The sequence below is a fragment of the Talpa europaea genome (assembly GCF_964194135.1).
Source record: "Talpa europaea genome assembly, chromosome: 8".
Taxonomy (NCBI): Eukaryota; Metazoa; Chordata; class Mammalia; order Eulipotyphla; family Talpidae; genus Talpa; species Talpa europaea.
Window position 1 is genome coordinate 104,194,811 of NC_140075.1, and position 19,805 is coordinate 104,214,615.

The 19,805-nt window shown below is 38.9% G+C and overlaps 1 pseudogene across 1 annotated transcript in view; it reads right to left on the reverse strand.

The window, feature by feature from the left end:
* Positions 1–260: 260 nt before the first annotated feature.
* LOC311175431 (phosphatidylinositol N-acetylglucosaminyltransferase subunit P-like) overlaps positions 261–19,805 on the reverse strand; it is a 111,391-nt pseudogene continuing 91,846 nt past the window's right edge. The window contains exon 2 of the transcript in view: positions 261–562. The product of the transcript in view is annotated as a phosphatidylinositol N-acetylglucosaminyltransferase subunit P-like (transcript). The remainder of the gene's footprint in view (positions 563–19,805) is intronic.

The following is a 19,805-nucleotide window of genomic DNA, read 5'->3' on the forward strand; positions in this document are numbered from 1 at the left end:
CTTTGTCTAATACTTGGCTGTCTCCCTTTGTCTAATATTTGGCCGATAATTATTTTATTTAAGTCTTTTATATGACATCACAGTATTATTAATGACTAATATTTGAGGACAGTTACAATATTAATGCAATGTAATCTAATAGAAGCACAACTATTTTTTACATTTCAATACGAAGCTACTGATAAGAGTCAAAATAATTTTGGTCAAAAAATTATGATGTCAAACTTTATAGAAAATGCTTTTGTTAGTCTGCAAATGGTTCAGTTTTCGGTGTAAGAAAGTTCTTTGGCTGCAAGAAAGAACATTTGGTTTACTTCATTCATAGGAATATCTCTTAGTATTGGGATGATTTCTTGATATTTCTTCTGTTAATTTTTAGCATAGTTACTTGTGATTGTATAAATGGAGTTAAGTAAAGAGGAACTCACCATGTTTACTCAAATAAGAACACACAATCTATTTCTACAGTAATGAAGAGGTAGACAGGCAAACCCCCTGCCCAGTATTTGTGAGGTCAATAAGTTAAGCTTAAGAAGTTTAGTTAAGATTCAGGAATAAAAGACTGTAGAGATAGAGAAGGAAGCCCAATTGGCAGCTTAAGAAATGGACAAAGCCATAAATCTTGTTTCTCACAACAGTAATGGTGAATTTCCCGCCATTTAAACTCGCAACCTCAAGTTCTTGCTTCCCTGCAGGTCCCAGGCAAAAGCTCAACCACCTCAGTGCAGGGTCACCCTCCACTTCCCCAACCTCTTGCTGATAATTCTTTATATCAAATTCCTGTGCTAAAATAATTAAAGGGCTTTCTTCTGACAGATCCTGGCTGAGAAACTAGTCCATGTCTTGCCCAAGGCATAATGCTCTGATACCAAACATGGAATAACCTGGTGATGCCTTTTATTAAGTGTAATCTAATATAATGATATTTCTGTAAGTTATTGGAATGTCAGAGTATTAAAAAAAATGGATGCTTTTCTAATAATTGTGAATGTGCAAGACCTCATGTTAAGATCTGACCAAATGTCTACCACTTAGACCCTTTTGATGGTTAGGGAACTTTCTCTTTTTCTCAAGAATGAGCTATGTTCTTTACCTTAAATTTGTCAAGAAAATAGAGAATTTTTTTCCTAGAAAAAAATGAGTGTTCTCAACACAATCCAATAAGCTTCTCTTCTCATAAACTTCAGTAAAGCCTAGTGCCATGAGAGTGTAAGACTATCCTATACACTGCCCTAGTTAGTTCACACCTGAATAGCTTACATACAAAATCAGTCAGGAAAACATAAATAAACCTGTCAAGCTCTGCCAACTGAAAGTTAGAAATGGATTCTTCATGTGTCATGAGTAAAAATCAAATCAGGATAGATGAGATTTCTGCCTGACTTGGTCAGTTGAAGACATGCATCTAATGGGATAAATATTTGAAAAACACTTAAATCTAAATCTAATGGGAAATGCCACTGTTTATTAAGGGGAATGAAAACTGTATTAGCAATTACTTAGCTTAAAAATATGTTTGTGATCAGATGAGGAATAACTAAAGCACAATTGTTATGTGAAACAAATTCTTTTTTATGTGATATCCCAGTTTTAACTCAGAGTAGAGACAAACAAAATTAACTACCACTACCTGGTAATCTATGCAAAGTCACATTTTTAAAAAATATTTATTTATTTATACAAGCACTGGGTACAGTCAGAAGTGCGGGAGGGTGAGAGAATTCACCAGAGCCACAGCAGGGAGCAGAGCAGGCAGAAGGACTGAAGTACACTGCTGAGGGGAGCAGCGGGCGGCAGGAGAGGTCTGCGCGCCATGTGGGACCCTCCTCTGGTCGCCGGGGAGAAGCCGGGGATCAAACCAGGGATCAAACCCGTGCCACAGAGGTTGCGGGCAGCTTTGCAACCCAGTGCTCAACCACTGCACCACCAGGGAGGCCCATATGCAAAGTCACATTCTGTACTTTGTATAGATTCTACGAAGTACTTGGCTCCTTCTTGAGTTTCTTCATGAGATTTCTCAGTTTACTTCTTAAATTAAAGGTATTGTTCCTTGCCCCTATATATCCATTTGCTAAACTTTTAGTCACTTGTATATTCCTAGTATAGATAGGACATCTGCTGAGGTTCTTTCTATTATCTTACTCTTTCTTAAATTATTGATTAGAGTTTGTTAGGGAATCAAGATATTCTAGTTAAAGTAAAATGTTTTCTGGATGAAAATCTGGGGGTTCCAGTTATTTTTCCCACAAAGAAAGTGGATAATAGAATTATTTAGGTCTCAAGTAAGATGATTCTTTAGAATAGAAACTTCATGAAGGCAGAGACCCTTGCCATTACTCAATCAAAATAACCAAGAACAGTGTCTGAAGCATAGTAGGTAAGTGATAGTTAATGAATGAATGAAAAATGATTATGAAACTACATTGAAAATTCTGAAGATATGTTATTCATATCTAATATTGAGTGCCACCAAACCTAGATATATAATGATTATTCTTTCTTGTTAAATAAATCCTGCCTTGTCTTCTCTGTGATTGTCCATGTTTCTATAAATAGGATATATACTTGTGAATTTCTTTGTGTATGTTGCTACTATTTTGGTTGTAATTCTCTCAAACAAATGCGAGGAATTAGTTAGTGAGACTTAGTATTGTAGCACCAGCCATATATATATATATAGTTCATGACTTTGCCAAGTCTTAACTCAGCACTTTCTAAGACCACCTATCACTGATAGTTTTATATGGTGGGAGTGGGGAAAACCAACAAAACTAAGAAAGATCTGTGCGTTAGGTACAACTGCTTTCTATAAATCTTGAGATAATAAAACAAATTACAAAATGAATTCACTTAGTCTTCTGTTTTTATGGCTTGACTTTAACTGAATTTTCCATCTTCTCAAGTTCCCACATGAGATACTCTGTATTTTGCAAATACCAAACTCCTGCTAAGTCTATGAATCCTTCTTTGTATATTTTTGCAAAAGCTATATATTTTCTAAGTCTCTGAGTGGAAGGTACTTCTTTCCTTATTTGATGTCTTTTTATATGAAACTCCATCTAGAAGTCTTATATACTACTTTTCATCAAGGAGGCAGGCCTCTATGAATGATGACCTCTTCAGAGACAGGCAGGACCTTCTGATATCAGAATTAACTATTTCCTCTCTGCGGTTACTTTAAGAAAGTGAATCAAGAATGAGATAACTGGGAAGATGTGGTGTTTCAATGTGTCTAAGGCTATGGATCTGGGATATGACTTGATCAGCGACTTAGATGTTAATCTTAGGTCCAATCACTAGATTCAGGGGATTTCTAATGGGTTTTCAGGTTTCACTTTATTACCTTCCTTATTGGTCCTGAAGCAAAACAGTCCTTAAGATCCAAACTTTATGTTGACTTCATCACCTCACGGTCCTATTCTTGAGTACCCAGCAACATCATGTAGTGTCTAACTTATCCCATGAAAGGTATTCAAGTCCTGGAAACAGTATGCAAAAAAATGTACCAGAACTTTAATTGGTGGTAGAGAGGAAGGTAATAAAATAACTCAATCAGTGTGAACCTGATAGAAAGAGGTGTGACTCAAGGCATTGTTCTCTAGTTAGTCTAGGTGTTGATAACAGGTTAATTGACTGCTATGTTCTTGCCTGTGCAACTCTAAAAGACTGGAATATTTATACAAAAAAAAAAATCCATGCAGAGTCTTGTTAATTCTTACCTTTTCCATTTATCTGCTTTTGCATTCTGTCTTTTAATTTCTGGATTTCTAAAGGCATACTGTATTCAGAAGAAGATGGAAGTCAGAAGTGGAGGTCCATTGTTATAATTTTGGAAACATGCCACTGTAATTGCTAAAAATCAGATTAGATCTTTTTTATTCTCATTGTGTATTACAAGAATACCAGGTTGATATTGTCTCAGTCCATTTGGGTTGCTATAACAAAATACTGGATGTTTATAAACAATAGAAATTTAAATTCCTCACAGTTATAGAGCTTGGGAAGCCCAAGATTGCATGGTCACCTTCTCGTGAGGTTTCCCTTTCTGTTTCAGGCTGGCTTTTTTTCCCTCTCTACATAGTGGAGGGGCTAGGGGTCTCTCTGGATCCTATTTTATAAGGGCACTAATCCCAATCACTAGGATCCCATCCTCTGGATTTAAGGCTCCTAAAGGCCCCCCCTCCTGATACCATCATCTGTGGATCTTTGGGAGGAGGTAGAATTTCAAAGTAAGAATTTTGGGGATGCAAATATTTAGATTTTTTTTTAAAGATTTATTTATTTATACAAGCATTGAGTACAGTCAGAAGCGCGGGAGGGTGAGTGTAGGGGCAGGAATGGACACAGGGCAGGTTTTCTGATCCCATGCAGACCGGGCAAAGGAGAAGTCAGAGTCCTCAGTGGTTTTTAGCAGGTCTTTTATTGGGGTTCACCAGGCATATGGCAGGCAGGGGTCTGGGGGGCTGGGAGGCTTGGCAGGTCTCCCAGCCCCCAGCAAGTCTTCACTCTATCTGGGCTCTCCGGTGTCCTCTGCTGCTTTCTCGGCTTCTCTTTTGGCTTCTACTTCAGCTTCTTTCTCTGCTTCTGCTGGTGTCCCCGTGACGCTGCCCTTAAAAGCACAGTCTCAGCCCAGGTGAATCCCATCTACCTATGCCCACACCCTATTCCAGGTGCCCGCCATCAGGCATGCATTCAGGACAAGGATCCATCATCTATCCTGATGGCAGGAGGGCAGAAAAGCCTGACATTTTCTTTACCCTACAGTGAGAGAATTCACCAGAGCCAGAGCAGGGAACAGAACAGGCAGAGTGATGAAATACGCTGCTGAGGGGAGCAGCGGGCGTGGCAGGAGAGGTCTGCGAGCCATGTGGGACCCTCGCCGGTGGCCGGGGATTGAACCGGTGCTGCAGAGGCTGCGGGCAGCTTCGTACCCCAGCGCTCAACCGCTGCGCCACCAGGGGAGGCCCAAGTAGTCAGATCTTAACAGGTGTTACATGGTGCTTCCACTAAATGATTCAGATTCCTGGCTCCAGTACCTGCCTATGGAATTTAAACTTTGAAGAATTTGACTTTATTTTGTTTTTATTGTGGCAATATTGGTTTATAACATTGTATATAATTCAGGGGAATAGGATCAGATGGAGTCTTCCATTTTTAACAATTGCCTCGTAATTTGTTCATTTGTATTCAGGAACCATGACTGAACTAGCTGTTACCCTTAGAGCTATGACAGTAGAAGAGAGCATGACAGCATTTGCTTTTCTTTTTTTCTAACTGTATTTCTTAGTGATTCTAATAAGCACCGTTGGTTATGCTCTTCTGAAAATCTCATGGTACCATGTGGTCAGACTTTTTATACAAGATGAGAAAGTCTGCTACTCTTATTGCCTGAAACAAAAGAGCCTGCAAATTGATTGGGATCACTCACTGCATCTGCTGCTGTCAGGACTCATTTGGTTACAAGAAAAAGAAACACATTGAAATGAGCTCAAGTCAAGAGAAGGGGCCATGTGGAAGGAAGTGGAAATGGGGAATAGCATACATTCCCAGAGCAGGAAGTACCCCCAGGCCTCTTGAGTCTGGAGAATGAACAACTAGCAATCATTATCATTCTCTATTTTTTTTTTTTAGATTTATTTTTATGTACACAAGAACTGGGGTAAAGGCCAGAGGTGCGGGGGGTGAGAGGATCCACAAGAGACAGAGTGGGGAGCAGAGCAGGCAGATTGACTGAAGTACACTGCTGAGGGGAGCAGCGGGTGGCAGGAGAGGATGTGGGACCCTCCTCCAGTAGCCAGGGAGCAGTCGGGGATCAAACCAGCGCTGAAGAGGCTGCAGGCAGCTTCACAACCCAGCACTCAACTGCTGCGCCACCGGGGAGGCCCTCAAACTAAACTTTTAAAACTTATTGTTGAGATCATTGTTAGAAAATGAAATTTTTGGTTTTGTTTGAAAGGCTGAAGTTATTGAATCTCAAAAATCATGTCCATGATTGACTGGGGTTTTCAGTAATTGGATTTCACATGAACGTTCTCTCTCTGAGGAGTCAAAATCTATCTAGGTTGTGAGAGAAGAGGAAAGTCAGTCAGTAGAGCAATAAAATAAATTGGTGGTCTGGACATCTGAGAGGGGGCTCTGAATCTTGTCACATCCTCCTTCTTGAGTCACATCCCAGGGAGTTGGTGAGTACCAAGAGCCAATAGATCATTTATGGGCCAGGATGTGACTTTTCTGGACCAAATGTCAGTGATGAAAACCTAATAGTCACCAATTTCCCCAACTCTTGGCTTGCCAGAGTGCAGGCACAGCAGTGAGGTAGAAAATGTGGCCCATTTAATATAGGAAGGGAGGTCTATAATGGTTCCCCTGTGTTCATTTGCCATAGAGCAGGACAGAAGAACATGTGGAGGGTTCTTATCTCTTGCCCCCATGCTGGGGGATGTGCAGGGACTGAGAAGTGGCCGAAGGAGCGGCACATATTTCATGGAGATGCCAGTGACACATAATATCCTCTAAAATGATGGCCAGTGATACCCTGGGGACTTGAATGCTTTGTGGGGGAAAGATGGGAGGTGTTCAAAATAGTTGGGGTGCTCCACACCTCAGATACCAGCGTTCATAGCTGGTGCTGGGGACAGAACCCAGACATTCAGTAAAATCCATGAAACTGAGATCTACACAAGGGACCGGGGGTAAGGGCAAAATCTGGTGTTAAATGAGCTTACCATGAACTTACTTAGAGTTAGGATTTTCGATAAAAGCAGAAATGAAGATACCAGACAGAAATTAAGCAACAAAGAAATAAAGTTACATTCTTGGCACACCTGAACTTGTGGCCTGGGGAATTCATGCCCAAAACACATGTCTAATTCTGCACCAGCTTCACTTGAAAAAGAAAGCTCTTGCTATTGTTTTATCAAGGGCTATTCATCACATTTCTCTGACAAATGGTACATGTTTGATAATATCCTGCACATGGCCCCAAAGAAGCTAAAAGCGTGGTAACTGGAAAGATCCCACATTTCTTTCCAGCGTGGTTATTCTGGAAGATTATATTTTCATAAAATAATTCTGATTATATAGCACATTATTGTAAACAGCTGTTTTAATAGCCTGTGAGTCTTCAGTTAATGCCCACATTACCTTTGATTCATATGTCTGTAATTTGGTCTGATGGGTTCTTCAGTGATTAAAATGGAACAGCTTGCTCTGACTTCCTTCCACAACCGTCTCTTTTCATTCTGATTTAATTTTAGTTTCACTGCAGCTAGAATACACCTGCCTAACCAGGTTCAAGAGTGAGCTACTTCATATTAAAATTTTAAAATGTTGCATACACTTTGAAACTGTGTAATAAACATTTAAACACTCCATCCCCACTCTGTCTCACCAAACTAGAAAAAACAGGCAGAGAGAATACCCTACCCCTTATTCAGTAATTATGTCCAGACAAGACCTTCCATGGTCAGCAGGAAATGATGAGAATGGAAAACAAATGCATCCCAAGTTTGTAGGGAGCAGTGCACAGCGCATGGAGAGTCTAAAGAGAGTGCTCCGGCCTCATCCTTCCCCTTTCAGTCCTGCCAGACATTTCCTTTGTTCTATTTTCTATCTCACTGAGATTAAAGTGCTGATCTCCCCCTTTTTGAAAATGATGTCACTTTTTTTTTCTTTCCTTGGCAGAGAGCAAGTTCATTACAAATCTGCTGTGTGACTGATGGCTTTGAAGAGATAAGGCGGAGGGGAAAACACATTTGGAAAAGGTATGAAACTCAAGAGACAGGTTGACAATTAAACTGGCAGTAAGAGCGATGACGAAGAATAAGGAGAAACAGAGGCTGGTGTAAATATCTCTTCCATATTCTCTTTACAGCCACTGAAAAACTATTTTTTCCTTGATAGTTTTATCCTGAAGCGATGCCTTGGGCTAAAATTTATTTCATGCTTTCCTGGTGATATCCATATACTTTAGATGACATTATTTTAGGCAGGTCATCTTGGGTGTATTTGATGTTCGGGGTAGAGAAGACATTTCGTTGTGCTGTTAGAAAAGGGAAAATATTTGGTACTCAATCTGATTTACTATAATTGCTAACCATTGGACTATGTGACAGGTTATATAAGAAGCATTTCAGATATAAAATCAGGTTGAAAGCATAATACACATCTAATGCTATTTGTGTTATTTAAAATTATTAGTGACATGCAGAGATTGGGATTTAAAAACCATCTTTAACCATACAAGTCCAATCACAATAGAGGCAATGGACATAGAAGTAACTGCAAAAGTCAATTCACTGCAGTGTTTGACATCTATTAATTACACAACACACACACTCAAAACCCTTAATGCTGACAGTATCCTGTTTATATAATCCTACCATCTTTCAAACTTTTATTAGATTTCATTCATTTATTGCATCCAGTAAAAAGCTTTAAAATGTCCTCAACTTTCCTATGGATGGATATTCCTGTACAGATCAAAAGATGTTTAAAAATGTGTTTCTAGGTCAAGATAGAGGTGGGGTGTTACAGAGAAGTGAGCAGTGAATAGTCGGATGAAGAAGGGGCTCCTGAGACAGATATTTGCCCATCTGGATCATTTATGCAAGAACGCGATTCCTTCTTCTCTTCCATGATTCTTCTGTTCCCTTCTGTCACCACTACTCACCTCCAGTCTTCACTTTTAAGTCTTCTGAGTAATAATGGAAATATTTATGACTGCCCCTTGCATGACTGTGGAGGATGGACTGTAGATAGTGGACGGAATTTCCATTCTACACTCCCAAGTCTGCGTATATTACTTATCAATCATAACATTATTATTACATTTTTAAATTTTCCCTTGGTCTTAAAGAACCCATTCTCCAAAGCAGGTGCTGTGTTATTATTCCACTGCTCATACTCCCTCTCCCATATTCCCAGAGGCTCCCCTTTGCCTATGAGAGAAAATCCCACATACGTTGACTTTTACTTTTTGTCTTGTTACAACCTCTCACTCGCTTTTTGCCAAATGTTCTATTCAGTGTTTAACTGAGTCCTAATGAATGTCTGATTCCTGAATGTAGTGGACTATTTCATACCTTTGCTTATACTTTGCCTCTGACTGGGATGTCCTTTTAGCTCTTGCTCATGTAATGAATGTCTCTCCACCCTTCCAGTAAAAGCATATGAGCATACATATTCCCTCTTTTTGAACTTTCATTTCCCAGGATGAATTGGTTACTGTCTCCTCCTTGAAAGTAGTCATACCTCACTTTCAAATTATACTTTTATTTAGCATCTCTAGTCTATTTAAAACATTTCACATGTCATGGTCTAGGTGGTCAGATACACTCAGTAACTATAAACATGCCTAGTCAAAAAGTCAGTACTCATTTTATGAATGTTTGGTGAATAAATGGTTATGTACAGCCAAATGGTGTTTGAATGCATGCACTAGGACTATGGAATTGTTTCTTAGTCAAATATGTGGACTTTCCCTTAAAATAAAAACCCAGTGGAATTAACAAAAATGAATACACTAAGTTGTTTCACAATAGGCCCCCAGATAAGAAGGTTCTATAGCAAGACATACCTTGTGATAAAACAATATTTTCTATGTCAGTGTTCAATAATTTCTTCTCTCGTTCCTTGTTCATGAAAATTATATTTCACGACATGTGAACAACTGGTCCATCAGAACTCTCTAACCAATGCTTCTGGTTCTTTAGCAAGCACCAATAAACTATGTTAAAGTATTTATAACACAATTGACTCTAAATTCCTGCAATGTTGTGATGAACATTTCTGGCCAGAGGTTTTTTAAGACCATTTTATATGTTAAATTCCAGTCCATCAGGAGATGGTATTTAAAATTGGTATGATTGTCCCAGAGTAAATAAAACCATGCTTTAGCCAAAAAATCTTGTGAAAATATGTATGGGGATTTAGGGCCTGACTCATCAGTACAAGCAGGAATTTCCACCAAGAATTTGCTGATTTTATTGGAAAATTTTAATCTAACCAAAAACAGACAAAATTTATGTTAGATACTTAGTACCTTCAATGATTACAAAATTTCAGCTCCCCTTGGTCTTGTTTTTCATCTTGTCCATGTTTATATTGTTATAGAAGACTCTTTGCAAGCCACACTGTGTCAATTTTTAGAAAGAAATGATACTTAAATGATTCAAGAGCTTAGTTTTGCAAACTTAGGGATTCAAAGATGCTCAGGAGAAAGCAAGGCTTGTCTTTGTGATTTCTGTTTTCTTCTCTTTTTGTATTAAACTGATACCTCACCTATGAATTTAAAGACATGGATAACATTCCTTAATGTGTATGTTAGAAGGTTTGTTCTAAATACATTGAATGTATGTGTCAGGTTGTTTTAAAAGCACAGACTATAGGTCCTCCCTGATGGCGCAGGCGATTAAGCACAGCCCTGTGAAGGTATTCAGAGTCTCTGCAGTGCAGGTTCGATCCCAGCCAGCCAGGGAGATACCCACATGGCACAGCAGACCTCTCCTGTCTCACCCCCTACTCCCCTCAACAGTATATTTCAGTCAGTCTGCCTGTTCTGTTCCCTACTCTATCTCTGGTGAATCCTCTCATCTCCTACACATGTGGCCTGTATCCCAGTTCTTGTATAAATAAATAAATCTTTAAAAAAAAAACAAAACGCAGGGCCTCCCCTGGGGTGCAGTGGTTGAGCACTGGGCTGTGAAGCTGCCCGCAGCCTCTGCAGCGCCGGTTCGATCCCCGGTCCCTGGCAAGGGTCCCACATGGGGCCACATCCTGCCTCGCCCACTGCTCCCCTCAGCAGTGTATTTTGTCAGTCTGCCTGTTCTGCTCCCCACTCTGGCTCTGGTAAATTCTCTCACCCTCCTGTGCCTCCAACTGTACCCAGTGCTTGTATAAATAAATAAATCAATCCTAAAAAAAAAAAAAAAGCACAGACTATATCCACAGCTTTGCATTAGGTTTAGAGTAGATTTTCACTCTCTTCTTTTATAGATTTTTTTTTTTTTTATAGAGGCATGCTTTATTTATTTGTTTGCTGGTTTGTTTGTTTGTTTTTGTTTATACATGCACTGGGCACAGTCAGAAGCGCGGGAGGGCGAGAGAATTCACCAGAGCCAGAGCGGGGAGCAGAGCAGGCAGAAGGACCGAAGTACACTGCTGAGGGGAGCAGCGGGCGGCAGGAGAGGTCTGCGCGCCATGTGGGACCCTCCTCCGGTGGCCGGGGAGCAGCCGGGGATCGAACCGGCGCCGCAGAGGCCGCGCGCAGCTTCGCAACCCAGCGCTCTACCGCTGCGCCACCGGGGAGGCCCTATAGATTTGTTTTAAAATAAAGTTTAACTTTATTTTGGTAACAGGAGAATAAAGGGCAAGCTGAAGTAGACCCCCTGGGATTTATTTTTTGGTTTTGTTGTTTTCTGATATTTTTCCATCACTCTTGCCCATGTCTGATGCATGTCTATAATGATAATGAGACAACTGGGTTACAGAAAAGTGTTGAATATTTATTTATTTATTTTTAAGATTTATTTATTCATGCATACAAGAACCGGGGTACAGGCCAGATGCGTGGGAGAGTGAGAGGATTCACCAGAGACAGAGCAGGGAACAGAACAGGCAGACTGACAAAATACACTGCTGAGGGGAGCAGCAGGCACGACAGGAGTGGTCTGCCACGCCATGTGGGATTCTCGCAGGCCAGCCAGGATCAAACTGGTGCTGCAAAGGCTGCGGACAGCTTCACAGCACTGCGCTCAACCACCTGTGCCACCAGGGGAAGCTCAGGTGGAACATTTAATGGGCCTATTTCTATCATCTCGTGGCAAAGAGAAATGACTTGAAATAAACTCTTTTAACAGAGTTAAAAACCACCACCAAAAGCAAAAAAGCAAGCAGATTGGTAAGATCTTGAATATCATGATTGGCTAAGAAACAAAACTCATAGCACTCTTCTCTAAAATGGTCATTTGAAGTCATCCCTGGTGGTGCAAGGGGTTAAGTAGCTTCAGCACTATGAAGCTATCTGTAGCACTGAGTTCAATCCCCAGCCAGGGAGCTGACCCACATGGTGTAGCAGACCTCTCCTGTCTCAACCGCTGCTCCCCTCAGCAGTGTATTTCAGTAGAGTGAACTGTTCTGTTCCCCACTCTCTCTGGTGAATCCTCTCACCCAGCCCCACATCTCTGGCCTATGCCCCAGATCTTGTATGCATAAATAAATAAAATAAATTTTTAAAGAAAATAAAAAAATAGGTATTTGACAAATCCAATCTTTTTTTATTATTTTAAAAATTTTATATATATTTTTACATCATTTTTCATCTGTGTACAATGTATGCATTTTCATCTTGGTTATAGTCCCCATAAAATTCTCCCCTTACCCCCTACCCCCATGTAGTGTATCTGTAGTGTGTCTCTGGTTTATAGTTGCTTGTTGCAAATCCAATCTTCTGATTAGGAATTGTCTCTGAATTGAGAGATATGTTTCCATTATCTGAGCTATTTCAATGATCTGGATGCTTAGTGAAATCTTCAAAAGAAGCAATTGTTTAGCTCTACATTCTTTTTTTTTTTTTTTTGCATAAACTGACAGTCGTTCAGGTTTTTGAACATTTATTTTAGAAGCTCCATATGTAAAAGTATGTATTTCCGAGAGAATGTTACATTTCTCTTCTATTCACATTTCTGAAATTTGTCACATATGGAAAGCTTCAATTTTTCAGTGGAATTCTTATTTGTTATCAAAGACAGCTTTTGTGAAGAAAGCAACACTTTCCTTATGCAAACTCAATTTGTTTGCATATAAAATATAATGTGAAAATTAATATTGTACTGTGTTTGCAATACTGTGAAAATACCGAGATCTTATTTTGACTAATTATACATCTTATCCCATAATGAAATATTTAGCCTAGACATATTCTTGCTTTGCATTTTCTTTTAAAGTAGAGGTGTGAGTTTTTCTATCTTGGCTGTGTTCCAATATGTTCAATAATATTGCATTTTTTAAAAAAAGAGTCCTCTGCTTGGAAGCTACCTTTCATTCTCTTTTCTAGAGTTAGTATTTACTCTAAACATGGTTGCCAATCGTAAGATGAGAGTCTTACAATAGGATCTTTTGACATGAAAGATAACAATAAAAATTGGTTATTATTTATATTTTAGAGCTTTCAAGCAATATCCCACACACCAAATCTGTCCTGCAGACTCTTTCTGTGTGGACCTCATGCTAAGAACAGCTTTTACATTTTTTAAATGATGAAAAAGATATTTTATAACAAATAAAATTCTATGAAATTCAATGTTCAGTGCCCATAAATATGTTTTATTGTACACAGTTGTGTTCATTTATTGTTTATGACTTTTGTCCTATAACAAACCACAACAAATAGAGTAGTTACAACTGAGAACATATGGTCACTAAAGCATAAATATGAAATAGCTGATCCTTACAGAAAAAGTTCACAAACCTGATCTCTCATTCTCCTATGGATATGCAGGTATAAATAGACTAAGCACAGAACTATCTGTAGCTGTCTATGATCTATCTACCATAGGTCTATCTTTACCTACATATCTATAATCCCTATTTATATAAGTATGATATAACATGTTTTTGCTATCACAATCCAGTTTTCTATATATCTATTACCTATCATAGATATATATACTTCTGTATATTTGAACTACGCATATTTATTTATGCCTATATCTGTACCAATAGCTATACCAGAGAGAGAGGAAGAGAAACAGTTTGACCAGTCAATCAAAAAAGTCGCAATTGATATTCTTGTCCTAATTCACACTCTTTGTAAATGTAGCATACAAACTAGGAGACAGGAGGCTCCATCCTGTTGCCATGTGAACACAAAACCAGCCCATCTTCATCTACTGCCTCCAGGCAAAGATGTGGTTTGCACTATTAGCCAGACACTGAAGTTTAAATAAATTCTTTTTCACCCTGCCATTTTTTTCAGTTACCACATAAGCTCACACAGTCTCATAAAAAGCTTTAATTTATTGCATTTCTAAAAGGATACAGTTTGTGCAGTAGGTAACTGTCATATTCTATAGAGACATGGGTGAAATATATTCACAATATGTCAGTTACTCCTCTCCTTTGCCCACAGATGGAAAATTATTGGATCACATGAAAACCTTCTGATTTTATTTTTATATGTATATAGCTGAAAAGATGAAGCTGACTGGTGATTTAGGTATTTGTTACTTTTCAAATGTCCTTTCACTGATCTAACAGCAGATTAGCAGATATGTATGCATTGAGGACTGCTAATATTACCTGCCCATAACACTTCCTTCATCTAGGAAAAACCACAAACAGTGGATTGTGGGGTTCTTATTTGATATGCCTAGGAAGAGCCTTTTTAGAAAAATCTGTTAGATAACTCACAATTTAATTTACTGTCATTTGGGCTAATAATAAATTGTAGAGACAAAACATTTGTTATTTTTTTCTAAATTAAAGATTTCTACTTATTAACACTTAAAATAAGTGGATGGCACTTTGCAACTATAATCAATAACTACTCAGTTTTCAAAATGTCTTAGCCATTAAGTCAGGCTAATATCAAAGATAGTTTAGTTAGTGTAGACATTTAACTGTGATTCAATGATTTGCAATACAATGGCAATACCGAGTAGAAAGGGCAAGTGCAAGTTAAAATGCAACTGAAATAAATATTGCCCAGTTTTTATTCTGCAGTTGCCGTGTAGGTAGGTTTGTGCTATTAATTTTTCTGTGTTGCATGAATTGAAAATAGCGATCGACTCTTTAGGTTTGAGAGTTAGGTGCCATTTTTAAGGAATTGGTGAGAGGGTTAGAAAGGAAGTGAGGGACCGACATTGCAGGACACTGTCCAGTCCTGGCAAGAGGTAAGCAGGACTGAGGCCACCTGGAGTGGAGTTGCCTCAGAAGTAAGATGTGCCCTCTCCTCCAGTCTGCTCAGCAGCTCCATCCCCAGCACAGTAGCTGTGCATTTCTCCAGCCCCTCAGTTGCTCTCACTGCATTGTAACCTTCCTGTTTACCCACAGACACCTCAGCACACTCTTTATTTGAATGCAGGTCGATGGACTCTTACCTTCAAGCTTATCATCCTCACTGATGAAGGATTTTGTCCAAAGCTAGACAGTCCCAGTCAGTTCATTTCATCAAAGGATATGGAAATAGTTACAGTGCTGTGAAGCTGACACTTTCTGGTGTATGAAACAATCCATTTGGACACTAGTCTTTTTTTTTTATTTTGTTTTATTGATTTTATTTATTTTTGTGTAGAAGAACTGGGGTGTAGACCAGAGGTGTGAGAGGTGAGAGGATTCACCAGAGACAGAGTGGGGAGCAGAATGTTTCTATGGTTTGATTAGTTTTGTCGTTTTGTTTGCTGTGTTTCTCTGTATTCCACTATTTTTAACTTAAAACAGGCTCTATGCTTTTTTTCTTAGAAGGAGGATTAGTTCCTACAAAGAAGTAAGGTTTTAGTAGTATTGTGTGATTTCTCAAAGCATTTGATATCTCCAATGCCCTGTTAAAAATAAAGAATCCACACTTACTTTTTAAAAACAATTCGTTAGAAAAAAGGAATAAGTGACTCTATAAACAAGTGATGTTTATTTAAATATATACATATACACATATATTTGTGTATATATATATATATATATATACACACACAGTATGTTTTTTAGTTACCTAGTTACATAGTAGTTCTAATAGCTTACTTTCTTTTCATTAGGTTCTATCAATCCTTGATATTTCAAAATTAGCCTCTAAATATTATCCCTGTTAATTTGCAAATATATAAAATTACACCTGCATTTTCTATTGTAAGCTATTAGAATAACTGATCATGTCACCATCTATCCAACAGCCACACTGTTGCTCAAAACACTTGGAAATTAAAAGGTAGTTTTCAATTCCTACTTGCATTTGGATAAGAAAGTCTTTAGGTTGGTTAAGGCTAAAAGCTCCATAGACATCTGAGATAAATTAGTTTCATTTTTATTTTTATTACTGTATTGCCACCTTCTCTTCCAAATTACATTTTTAATAAATTTGATCTATAACCATTTTGAAGGGGGAAAACCCATAAACACATCTTTCTGCTTTAATTGCCTTTATAAAGCACTTACTCAAAAGGGCAGTTTTTCTTCCCAATTGTGCCACCAGTTTTTATAAGCGAATCTGCCAGCCTCTCAGGATTAACTGAAGCTCACTGCTGAAAATGAATCATATACTATAGAACACTAATATATTCACACTTAAGTTTCTATTAAAAAAAGAAAATAATTGCCTTTCCAGGGAGGTGGTGTGATAATCACAGGTAACAGGAGTAGTCTAATTTCTTGACAGTAGCATATATATTGTATTCTACCAATCATAGACCCAACATCAGATCACAGCTGCATATACCTTACATGTATTCAGAGAACCACACCTTCTGTTATAGGAAAACAGGCTTGAACAAGTTTGCTACTGGGCACTGAGCCATGCATATTTTTCTTTTTTCCCTTTCTCTTATTTATGTGTACCCTCCTCCCTAGGTGATCTCATCCAGAGTCATGAACTTAAATTCCATCTACACACCCATAACTCCCTTATCTGGCTCTCTGCCCTGGCCTCCCCCTGATTTCCGGCACACAGCTGCTGCCTCTTCTCCTTGCTTGTCTGACTGGTACCTCAAACCCAGCATGTTCAAAGCTGAGCTCCCTAGTCCCCCCACATCTCAGTCCACGTCCCAACTGTTCATACAGGGGCCCCAAACCTTAGGGGACTCTAACTCCATGCTATCTCCCACATTCCTCATCGGCTCTCTTAGTAACACCAATGAGCTCTTTCTCCACAATATAAACTTGCTCATACAGAATCTGCCCATGTCTGCACTTACTCAACACCCCAGCTCAGTCACAATCTTCTTCCCATTGGATTGAAAGACATTACAGCAAGATTTTCCTACCTCTAGTAAGCTCTCCAGATATCAGTTATGATAGAGATATCTGACAATGCAAATTGGATAATTTCACACTCCTAATCAAACTTGCCACCAGTCTCCTTCACACTCAAAATATCTAAGCACCATGGGCTGTCAGATCATGCATGAGCAAATTGCTACCTATTTCCTGTTGCTTACTTCTTTCCTCATTCGCCTTGCTCTATGGACCTTCATGCTTTCTGAGAATAAGCCAAGTCCACTCCAGCCTTGGCCAGGTGGATGTAGTCTTTTTTTAAAAATTTTTAAAATTTTACATATTTTTTACATCATTTTTCATTTTCACACAATGTATGCATTTTCATCTTGGTTATAGCCCCCACACAATTCCCACCATCCTTGTTTTGATCCTACTCCCTTCTCCTTCCCACCCCCACCCCCCAGAGTGTGTCTCTGGTTTATAGTTGCTTCTTGATTTTGATTTTTACTCATGCAATTTGCAGCAACATGGATAGAGCCTGGAAGAGATCCTGCTCAATGAAATAAGCCAGGATGTAGTCTTTATTGGGAAGGCAAATGGTAGTTGGAGCTTTCAGGGTGGACTTGTGGCTTTGGGTGGGTGGAGGAAAGTAAGTGTTTCTAGAAGCAGTGCTAAGAAGATGGTCTGGAATGCATGGAGGCAGGGGCATTTCAAAGTATGGTGGTATTAGGTAGGTCCAAATGCTGATGCCTGGACTATTCTGACCAGACAAAACCCCATGTTGATCTTGAGAGATCTTGAAGTTGTATGGGATTAGCTGGAGAGTCCTGGGATGAGAAGCACTTGATAGCAGAAAGTACCAGAAACACCTCATCCTCCTCCACAGGTAAGGAGTGACCTATCAAGCAAATTCCAATCTTAGTTGATACATTCCTCATCCCCGCATCACCTCCTTATTTCTGTTCTTTCTATTTAGAACAGATGTCCCAAGATTTTTGCATGACTCACTCTCTGTGTTTCAATTTAAATATCAATTCTCTTCTATCTAATCTCGCTTCACCTACCCCTTACTGTTATTCCATAATCTTGCCTTTTAAAAATTTTTCTATGTGACTTTTGTCATCTGACTTTTCATTTTATTTATTTTTACATGGGTTTATTTATTTATTTATTTGATGCCTCTACCAATAGAATGTTAGTGCCATGAAGAAGGTACACTCTTCCCATCCACCATTAAGTCGTTTTTGATCACTGTGTCCACTGAAATAACAAATGTGTCCACCACATGGGAATATTTGCTTCCACTATCAAGAGGCCGTCACTGGAGATAACAAATAAACCTAAACACCTCAGTACTAGACCAAGAGGGCAAGTGCACTTCCGGCCTCCATCATAATTTTGTTAAACACTTCAAGAGGAGGCAGGAGGGGAGAAGTCTGGGCAAAGTAAGAAAGGGACTTTGAGACACGGTTGTTTTGGGGCGTGTAACTCTGAGACTTGTGGAGCGGGTACAACAATCACAGAGAAGCAGCCCACATGCCACTTGCCAGGACACATCAAAAGGCAATCTTTTTTATTCACCATTTTTCATATGAACTCAGCAGTTACACTGGACTTAATGCTCATGTTCTCTTAACAGTCAAATATTCAAGTCGTAACCCCTCCCTGAGGTGACTGTGTTAAGAGGTGGGACCTGTGGGAGGTAATTAGACCTTGCAGGTGGATCCCTCATTTATGGCTGTCCTGCACTTAGCAGCAGACAAGTGCTTGCTGGTTTTCTTACCCACTATGCTCAAGCTCACTTGGAGAAGCTTCTGGCTGCCTGATGCCTGCAAGAGGTCCCTCAGCAGACCACCCAGACTGGCTGGTACCTTGGTCTCCAGAAGTGTGAGAAGTAAATTTCTGTTGTTGACAAGTCACCTGGTTTTTGGCATTCTGTCACAGCAGCCTGAAATTATTGAGATAGCAGGCATCATATCTTAATAGTTGCAAAATCCTGGGAAGCAAAATCCTGGGAACATTGCAGCTGGAAAGCCTGACTGAAGAATGTTGGCTCTTTAGCCCCAGTGGATTCCAGGCAGGGGGTCCATGTTTCGAAGATCGGTGACAATGGAGCAATAAACTCTCTAAAGCCATTTTATTTGATAACAGCAGAAGAAATAGTATTTCCTTTAGATGCACTATCAAAATTATTTTCAAGTTCATTTATTATTAGTTAGTATTTGAATAATAAGGTCTAGGAAATGCTAATCCTTCCTGATTTATCTCACTGAGTTCACAAGAAAGTTTTTATGAACTTATTGCTAATTTTTTTAATTATTATTTTATTTAAAAAATTATCATTTTTTTACATTTTTTTAGACAATATTTGCTTCCCCGCACCCCCTCAGATTGAGTCCCCATAGAATTTCCTTCCCCAATGCACCCGGGCACCATCACCACAGTCCCCTGTGCTCCTCCCTCCCTCGAACTTCTCTCCCTCCACCTCCCCTGCAGCATGTCTCTGGTTTATAATTGTCTGTTTTTGCTTTGTTGTGTTTTGTACTGTTATTATTATTTTTTTACACTGATGTCTTATTTGGTTCCCCTGTATTTCTGTTATAAGTGAAACCACCCGATATTTTTCTTATTGCTAATTTGTGTGCATGGTTTTAAAACACTTAACACTGTGTCAACATCTCATTTCAAGTTGAACAATTACAGCATCTATAACACATGATTATTCACACAAGTTAAATATTGTAAAAACACATTAGAAAAGTGTCTGTATAAAGTAACCTCAGAAAAAATTAGTGATTGTTATTAATATAATTATTACTCTGATATATGTATTAATATAAAATAAACACTAAAATTATAATGAATATAATATTAATAGAAAA